This window comes from Panicum hallii, chromosome 8 (genome assembly GCF_002211085.1).
Source record: "Panicum hallii strain FIL2 chromosome 8, PHallii_v3.1, whole genome shotgun sequence".
Taxonomy (NCBI): Eukaryota; Viridiplantae; Streptophyta; class Magnoliopsida; order Poales; family Poaceae; genus Panicum; species Panicum hallii.
Window position 1 is genome coordinate 13,641,803 of NC_038049.1, and position 9,950 is coordinate 13,651,752.

Here is a 9,950-nt window from a genome sequence, read left to right on the forward strand (position 1 = left end):
TCATGATGCTGCCCGCACTTGCTCCTTGCAAGCTTGATCCGTCCGTCCGGGTCCTACCTAGCTTACGGAGCACGCTCATAGAAGGAGCGCTCCTCGACTACACTCCGAGTCGCCATACTCGGGGTAGTCCCTTTTTTTCCCTATGCACGGCAACCCCACGACGATGCTCGCGTTCTTTCCTAACAAGTCTAGACCCGCTTGATCGAGTTGTGGCTATTCTGTTAGACGAGTACTAGCTGCCCTTCGGGTCGTTGCACCCAGGGAAGCATCTACTACTTGAGTCTCGTAAGCCTGGATCCCAATTCAGCTAAGACACACAAACAAGTAGAGATGTCGCGTGAAGCATTTACATAAGAGACTGATTAATTGTTTCATACACCCTAATCCTGCAGTACACTGTGTATAATTTGCTCGGCTACAGGTTGGGCTTCTTGCAGGTACTCCTCGAACCGCTCGTCTGTGCAGTCCGCCGCCATCCCTTGTGCAGAGATGCTCAGCTGCGCGCTCAGCACGAAGGACTTTACATAGGCGAGGGCATTACTCACGCACGCAACTGGAGCTTCGGATAGGAACTTGAGCATTTTCTTCAGGGCTTCGTGGAGTCGCTCTAGCAGGGGCCGCGGGCCTGCTTCGCCTTCTTCTGGCGGATCCACCATGTCCACCAGCTCCTGGGCGGCCCCCCGGAGGTCTTCCAGCTCCTTGCGCAGCTGCTCGTCCTTCTCACCCAGCGTTTTGACTTGCTGAAGGCAGTCGACGAACTGACGTTCCGTGTCGCCGATCACCTTCTGCAGCCGTTCGACATCATCTGTACGACGATACAGCATATTCTTCACGTCAGTAAGCAGCTCCTCTTTGTGTTTCGTTATTTTCCTAAGCTCTGTGGTAAAGGCACTTCAGCATCTAAGGGGAGTTACTGAGGAACAGTACTCGAGGGAAGCGATGGCCTACCTTGGTGCGCCTTCTTCTCAGCCTTGAGCTGCTCCTGGTACTCTGATTATTGCTCCTTGAGCCGTTGTCGGAGCTCGGAGTTGGCCTCTTCGAGGTTCTTCAGATCATTCTTGAGCAGCCGGGTGTCTCGAGTTCTCTCTTGCTTCAGCATATCCAGCTCTTGCTGCAGATAGCAGTTCTTTGTGATTTCCTCGGAGATGCGCTTGTCCAGGGCAGCTAACTCTCGCGCGTCACTCACGACCGCACGGAGTTTCTCCGACTTCTTCTGGGATTTGGTGATTACATGCTGCGCAAAAGGCGGAAATTGAGTCACAAACAACTCACCAATGTATACATCTGGAACATCACCCGAGCACTACCATGGAGAAGTCGTATAGTTCCTTGAAGGTGGTCTTGAAGGTCTTCAGATTTTCAGCCGACAGCAGGAGGTCGTCCACCAGGTCGGTGGTGATGACGTTCCGGTGCCCCGGCCCGGCTCTCAGCACTTCACGGGGACTCCCCGAGGGCCCGGCGGTATCCCCCGACAGCGGCGGCTGGACACCTGCACGCATACAATGTAATCAACACATTGTGCCTCGACCTCGGCAACCAGTCGCGGGCAGGTAAGCGCGTACCTGTGCCATCGGTATGAGCGGCATCAGGGTTCTCGACTTGTTCTCCGCCACTGGGTCCGGCTCCCTCTTGTCGGGGCTCGGGAGGCGGCAAGTCGGGGAGCGCCACATCTGCCTCAGGGGCCCCCTCCGCGGGCACTGGCCCCCCAGGCGCCGAGGGCTCGGAGGCTGTAGCAGCCGAGGCAGGCTCCGCATCAGCGCGGGTTGATGGCTCTGGGGCTGCTGCAGCCGTGCCTGGTTCCAGCTGGAGTTGCACTGCGCTTGCAGCCCTGATGACATCAAAGACATTGTTATCCAAGTGGGCAAGAGCAGGATCTTCAAGCGACAGGAGGACAACTCACAGTGTCGATTTCTTTTTGGCGGCCTTCTTCACCCGCCAGGCCCGTCGAGGAATGCTCGTTGCTGACGGTGAGGCCTGCTCACGGAAAGAGGGGCGCTAGTTGACAAGGTTCTTCTCTTGCAGCAACCCCTCGGAAACCAGTTTTTTCAGATTGTTGAGGGAGCACTTACTGTGTGTCCACTCCGCGGTCGATGGCTCCGCATCCTTCTTCATTTCCTCGATCTCTGATTTCTTGGACGCCATCTCCGATGCGCTGGCCACGAGATGCTCGGGGCTGCGGGGAGAGGGGCGGGGAGGTCGGAGCGGGAGATTTTTCTTGGGGGAAGGCGGCGGTGCTTGGCTCGGATTGGGGAATTCGGTGGCTCTTGATGGGATGCAGATTGAAAGCGTGGTTTTTTCCTACAGTTATCGCGGGGTTAAATAACCAGCGGGGTGGGGAAAAGTTACTGTTCTGAAGTTCAAGAGTCACTTCCGAGAATATTCCGAATCTGAGGGGTCGTTTGATGGATTATTTGGATTGGATATTCGATTAATAATTTTTTCAGGGTTTGCTCGCCCGAAAAAAGCGTTTCTTCGAATTAACAATCTAATACCCATCATCTGTACCATCGTTTTGGTAATTTGGCACGTTGTCATTTTTAGCCTGCATGCCACGGTTGTTGGATCCTTATCTCCAAATTTTGTGGATTGGGATTCAAGGCTCGGGGGCTGCGGGGTATGTGGCATCGACTACTTATTTTTCAAATTTCTTTGAAGGATAAAGAGGATTACAGACAAGTGGGACCCTCAGCCTGATTCTCCTATTCAACCTAAGGCTCGGGGGCTACTCCATATGGAGTGCGATTTTGAAAATCGCACACCATAACAAAAATTCGGGGCATGAGCACCTCATAGCTTCGATGCAGCCAAACAAGTACTCGAAGAAGGACTTCAAGACGGATCATCAGAAGAAGTTGAAGACTGCTTCGAAAGTACTCGATAAGCCTGCAGTACTCAGCTACGAAGAGCTCGGGGGCTTGTCAGACCCGGGGCCACCGGGCTGGGCACGTTATGTAGTTTAAGAGATTAAGCCCGTCTTATCTCTTATTCATTCTGTTTATCTCTTGTTTATCCCGTTTAAATAGGAGATAAAGCTAACCAACACGGAGAAGATCTACTCGAGATGTGTTCTGGTGTGATCCCTCGACGGGAGTTGGTTAGCATCTTTGTAACTCTGATCTCTCGGATATATAAGGGAGGTCAGGGACCCCCCTCAAAACAGAAGATCATTAGGTCATTCTACACCAAAGGAATACACACCACCATACAGGACGTTGGGTGTTACGCTCCGTGCAGCCCGAACCTGTCTAAAGTCTTGTGTTCCTTGCACCTTCGAGTTCCTGATCTCGGTGTCCCCTCACCAAAAACTTACCACCTTGGGTATATCCCTCGGTGGGCAGCCGGTTAAACACCGACAGTTCGGGCCGTCGGAGCGTAACACCCTACGTCCACTGGGGAGTTGTATTGATTGTGTGAGCCTGAATGGGAAGCAGCCCAAGCTTGTGTGTCTAAAAACTTGTCTTCTAACGAGTACACTCTCCCTTTTATAGTTCAAGGGAGGTGCTTACACTGTGCGGGGCCCCGACAGGTGGGCCCGGCCAACAGGAGCCTACTCTATGTGATATGGAGATCTCCATCCTCAGCCCCCTGCTGTAGCCTTTACGGTCTGGAAGATAATGAGCGTATCCATAACCTGGATACGGTCGTGTGCTGCCTTGCAGGCACAGTGACTGCTGTCCGTGTTACCCAACAGTGGTGCTGTGCTGCCACTGTCGGGTGCGATTCTGACAGGCGGGGAGGCAGCGCTGACCCGCCGTACCGGCGCCTCTGCGTGCACTGTAGCAGCGCACGCCTCGGCTCTCTTGTTACAACCCATCATTACACCGCACGCGGCGCCGTGACGGGACTGCACGCCGCTGGTGTGCTGTACACGGTGACACGATGCGCCGCCTTGGAAACAGGCGGGCTTACCGTGGTGTCAGCATACCTGCCCCGTGTGCCAGTGGCAGGCCGCTCTTTTTGACTTGGGTGCGCCCGGCCCAGCTACCGCATTGAATGCTGGTAGGTGGGCTGGAGACACACAAAGGGCCTCCGGCTGCAGGCACGTGGCAGGGCCAGCCCTGCTCCCTCTGCAGGGGTGGCACGTGGCAGCTCCGGACCCCTCCCCGGAGGGAGGGAGGTCCGAACCCCTGTGGCCAGTTGGTGCGGTCAGGCCCGTGACGGTCCGGCCATTACACGCGGCGGCCCCGGACCCCCATGAGAGTCCGGGTCTGCGGGGGCAACCCGAGAGCCTTCCTGCCCTCCTGGGTGTGCGGAGGCACCGGACCTTATAGAGCCTGGGGAAGGTCCGGAGACCGTGATCCCAGCTGCCTGGCCCGGGCCGTATTGCCACGTCACCCAGAAGGCGAGGGGAAGATTTCGGATTGTAAGATGCCAAGGGCCTGGACAGCTCATTCCCGCCGGGTAAGGGCACGAACGTCCTTTCGCCCAAAGCGGGATTCCCGAGGGGCACGTCCCCCGCCCGCGCCGTGCGCATCAGGCGGTTCAGATTCTTGTCTTATTTGAGCCCGTTCCATGGCTCGGGCGGTTCGGATTCCGCCTTTTCCCCTTCCATCCTGCGGTCACACCGTTCGGCTTCTCCTTGGTCGTCGCAGAGCGCCAGAGGGCAACAGCTTTTGGCATAAAAGGTAGCCGCCGAAGGGAACGGCTACCTTTTCGCTCTTGCCAACAATAGACGCTGTAGCACCTCTTCGTCTCCGCATCCCTTCCTGCGATCTGCTTCCTTGCGCTCGGCTTCCTTCTCTTCCCTGCCCCTTTGCGATCTCTTCGCCGTCGCCATGTCCTCGCTTCCCTTCCCGCGCCGCTTCCAGAGCCAGGCTCAGCTGGACTTAGTGCGGCGCCTGCTTGGATGGACTGCACCGGCGTTGGCCGGGAAAATCAGGGCCGGCAGGATTCCCCTCGACGACCTTGCCGCCGGGGAGTTCGTTCTCTTCAACTCGTACATTATGTGCGGGTTGGTCGCTCCGTTCTCCTCCTTCTTCCTCCTACTCCTAGAGGAGTTCAGCCTTCAACTTCATCATCTCACCCCCCACTCCATCCTCCTCGCGGCGGTCTTTGCCCACTTCATGGAGATGTTCGTAGGGGTGCGCCCCTGCACCACCATCTTCAAACACTTCTACGCCCTGGTCGGAACTGGAAGGGCTAAGCACAGCGAGATCGGCGCTTATTACTTCCAGCTCCGGCACGGGATGGCGAGCTCCTACATTGGCGCCTTCTCCAGCTCCAAGTGGGAGGACTAGCGTGAAGGTTGGGTCATCGCGGTGGCTGACCCCCACGACCGCCTGGAGCTGCCAACGGAGGCCCCCCAAAGTGACCGGAGTACCTGGAAGGCCAGGCCGACGATCCCAGCGGAGCTCGACTCGGTCCTGGACCGGATCAAGAAGCTGGCAAGGAGCGGCCTGACATCCATGATGGTGCTGGGTGACTTCTTGAAGCGGCGAATCGCTCCCCTGCAGCAGCGGTCCCGGATGGCCTACGTGTACACAGGGCTAAATGACTGCTGTAGGATCGCGCGCGGGCTAGGCGGCGACTTCACCAGGACGGAACTGGAGGCGGCGCTCCGGGCGATGACCGATGAGGCGTTCATCCCAGAGTCCCTGGTCCTCCTGAGTGGGGTCAAGGCCCTGTACGAGGACCAGGCATTGCGGACATCAGTCCTAGCGTCGATGCCGACCCTGGACGAGGGCGGCCTGGTGGTCCGGCAGCTGGGAGGCGACCCCAATCGTGGGCTCCAAATCCCTGGCGCCGCACCGGACCGTCAGCAGCGCACCAGCGGAGGTCCCGGGGGGCCAAATCTCGGAGGCCCAGCCCCCAGCGGGAAAGGGAAGGAGAGGGTGCCGGTGCCGGAGCACCGGGAGAAGGACTATGCGGGTGCTGCCCCGGCCAAAAAGAGCGACTAGGCTCAGGGGGCGGCACCCGCGCGAAGCAGTCAAGCTGAAGGGAGTAAGTCCCAAAGGCTCCAATGTGGTGACGGCTCCTTGGTGGGGGAGCCGGCGCCCAAGCGCTAGAGGACGGTAGGGGCGGAGGAGCAGAGCGGAGCTCCACCATCTCCGCCACAACAGCAGCGGTCGGAGAGGAGGCCGGAGGAAGCACGACGGCCTCCTCCGAGGTAGCAGACACCTCCACCACCACCACCAGCACGGCGTCCGGCGACACCACCACCTCCGACCGAGCCCAGGCCACAGACCCCTCCACCGCCACCAGAAGTGCCGGTGGCCGGGGACACCCGCCAGAGGTCCGAGGGGTCTTCAGCAGGGAGGAAGGCCCCCCCTGCAGCCCGGGGCAGATGGGAGTGGTATGACTACACGTAAGCAGTCTTCTAATAGTTTTTCATTATCCCTCTTAGCTTCTGGGCCTTGACCATAATGGTGGTACGGCAGGCCCCAATTTTCAGATGCTCCAACTGGGGGACCCGGCCCCCAGCCAGCGTCGGAGTCCTCGGCGTCGGCCCCAGCAGGGCCTCCGCCAGGGTCAGCTCCAGAAGCCTCCGGACCCAAGGGTCCGGAGCCAGAGGCCACCACACCGCTACAACCCGAAGCCGCCCCCCAAGAGGAGGGGACCGCCAGTCCCGCTGCAGCGACCGAGACACCAGCAGCAGCACCAAGCGTCGAGGCCGGGCCCCCTCCGACTGAGCCAGCAATAGAGGGGGCCGCTGCCACAACGGAGGCGGCAGCGTCGAAGGTTGCGGAGCTAGAGGCAGCGGCACCGGAGGCAGCGGCGCCAGGGACAGCAGCACTGGAGGCTACAAAGGCAGCGGCACCGGAGGCCGCTGAGGTCGCCAGCACCGCCGCACCACCGACGGAGGAGGAAGAACTGGAGGTGGTGCTGGGAAGGCGCCTCCTCCCGAGCCCAGTGGAGATCCCCCTCCCCCGACTCATAGCCAAATGCCAGCAAGTCCTGCAGGAGCTGGAGGCTGGATGCGCCGGGAGTTGGAGAAGCTGGAGGCGGAGGACCTCCGGCTCTCCAACTGGGAGCACCGCCTAGGGGACCGCATCAAGTCCGCTACTGCCCGCCACGCCGACAAGCGCGCCAAGCTCCTGCTGGAGCGCGAGTTCCTGCAAGAGCAACTGCAGGATGCTCGTGTTCGGGAGGCAGCAGCAGTCCGACGGGAAGCGGAAGCCCTTAAGCGGCACATCGCGGCGGAGGAGAGGATGCAGGCGGCAGCGGACAGGGAGCGGACCGCCCGGGAGCTGGCCGACCCGGTCAGGAAGGTGTCGAAAGTGGTCGAGGCGCACGAAGCCTCTGTTGCAACGCTGGCGGCAGCCGCGGCGAAGAAAGAGGAGTGGCTGGCTGCCCGCGAAGCGGAGGAGATGGCCCCGCTCCAAGAGCTCCAGAAGCGGGAAGAGGCCATGGAGGCGGAGCTGGCAGCCGGGAGACAGAGGCTCCAAGAGCGGGAGGAGGCCATGCAGGAGGAGCTGGCAGCTGGGACACGGAGGCTCCTGCCGGAGCGAAGCGCCAGCGCCGACCGAATCGCAAGATGGGTCGGTGCAGTGAACCCTCTGCTGGAAGCACTCGGTGCCAACCCCATCTGGGTGTCAGAGACTCCTTCGCCACTTGGCACCGCCCTTCAGGTACTGGACTCCACCGCCGTGCGGCTGCGGGACGTGGAGGTCGGCATACAGGACCTGCTGGAGACAGAGGGGCGAGAAGTTGCTCGGGGAATGGCAGAGTACATCCTCACCAGCTTCCGGAGCCACGACCCCGCCATCCAGCTGACTCCAGTCCTGGTCGGACCCCTCCGGACAACAACGGCCGCCGCGCGAGAAGGGGTCCTGGAGGTAGTGGACATGGTTGCAGCCCGCCTCCGGCGCCGTCCCGAACCTGCAGAAAGTGGGAGTGCCTCCGGACCACCAGAGCAGTAGTACTAGTATCTTTTAGTTATTTTTGTAACATAACTTCGTAATGTTGTACATATTATCAGTGATGTATTCAAGTGTTTCATGCGTCTATTCTTCGTGAAAAACTTAGCTGTTTTCCCGGTTGTCGATCTGTAAAGTGCTTCTTGAGTACACCGAGGTCCTGTGGCCCCCTGGGAGGTAGTCGCGATAGATCGGGGCTAGCTGCCATAAACGTGAGGTCCTGCACGTGACTCAGATCGACGCTTAGTAGACATCCCCATGAGGTCCCGGTCCGGCCAGCGAAGGCCTACTAAGTTGCGTAACGGGTCAGAGCACCGGAGCCACAGTTCGGGAATCTAAGGGGTCCCGGCCCCTGGGTCCATTTGTTCGAGGTACAACAGTACTCGTCCTAGGGGGGCAGGGCGTGTAGGCTTAGGGTACGAAACCAGGCTAAGCGGCTACACAGCCATGGACCCCAGCAAAGAACGGGCACGTCTCCCTGAAGCAGTTCTCAGGTGTCCGGTTCCTTTTCATCCGCAAGATGGGGGTCCCGGGCAGAGACATAGTGCAGCAACTTAGATAGGACCTTGGATACGGCACAGACGTGAAAAACCACGTGGGGGGTTAGCGTGACGGAAAATAGGGATAAACAGAATTGCATAGGTATCAAGGACACATTGAGAAACAAATTTTTCCTTAACGAATTGGTACAGGACAGTTGTGCGATGTAGGCCAGGGGCCGGGTTTACGAGGGCGGACCTCTACCGCCCTGGTCCGCACATTGATGCTACCAATTACAAAGGAAAAATTTCCTCTCAACTAGGTCCTAGGGGTAGAACTTACGGAGGTGCTCAATGTTCCATGGATTGGGTAGCTACATGCCTTCCTCCGTAGCCAGGCGAACAGATCCGGGTCGGTACACCTTTGTCACCCTGAAGGGCCCCTCCCAACCGGGGGAGAGCTTGTGCATGCCTTCTCGGTTTAGGATCCGCCTTAGGACTAGATCCCCAACCCGGAGCTCCCTACGATGCACAAACCGGTGGTGGTAGCGCCGGAGCGCTTGGTTGTACCGTTCGTTTCGGACTGCTGCTCGCCATCTGCGCTCGTCGACGAGGTCCACTTCTTGGCGATGCTGCTGTTCCTGCAAACCCTCATCAAAAGACCGGACTCGTAGTGAGCCCATGGTGATCTCCGGGGGAAGGCACGCTTCGGCCCCGTAGACCAGGAAGAAAGGGGTTTCCCCTATTGCCCGGCTGGGTGTGGTCCGGTTTCCCCACAGCTCACTCGGAAGCTCATCAATCCACCTTGCGCCATGCTTCTCAAGATCACAGTAGGTCCGGATCTTGAGCCCTCTAAGGATCTCAACGTTGGCCCACTCAACTTGGCCATTGCTCCTGGGATGCGCCACTGAGGCGAAACAGAGCTGGATGCCAATGTCTTCACAGTACTCTTGGAAGTATTGGCTCGTGAACTGAGTCCCATTGTCGGTAATGACACGGTTCGGGACTCCGAACCAGCACACGATTGACCTGAGGAAAGCAGTTGCTGATGCCTTGGTAATATTGACCACTGGGGTTGCTTCCGGCCATTTGGTGAATTTGTCAATGGCGAGGTAGAGGTACCGGTACCCGCCGACGGCCCTAGGGAAAGGTCCCAGGATATCCAACCCCCACACGGCAAAGGGCCAAGAGGGAGGAATCATCTGCAGCGCTTGAGCTGGAGTGTGTATCTGCTTTGCGTGGAACTGGCACGCTTTGCAGGACCTTACCAACTCAGCTGCATCCTGGAGCACTGTTGGCCAGTAAAAGCTGTGCCGGAAGGCCTTACCGACCAGCGTGCGGGATGAGGAATGACTTCCGCACTCGCCTCCATGGATCTCCGCGAGCAAGTCGCGGCCCTCTTCCTGGGTGATGCATCGCATGAGGATGCCGTTGGCACCACGGTGATAGAGATCCCCTTCTACCACTGTGTACCGCTTAGCCATCCGGGTAATGCGCTCAGCAGATGCTTGGTCTTCAGGAAGGAAATTATCTTTCAGGTAGTCCCGGACCTTAGAGATCCATGCATCGGGACCTTCCTGAGAATTTGGGCTTAGCTCCCTGAGGACTTCGGGAC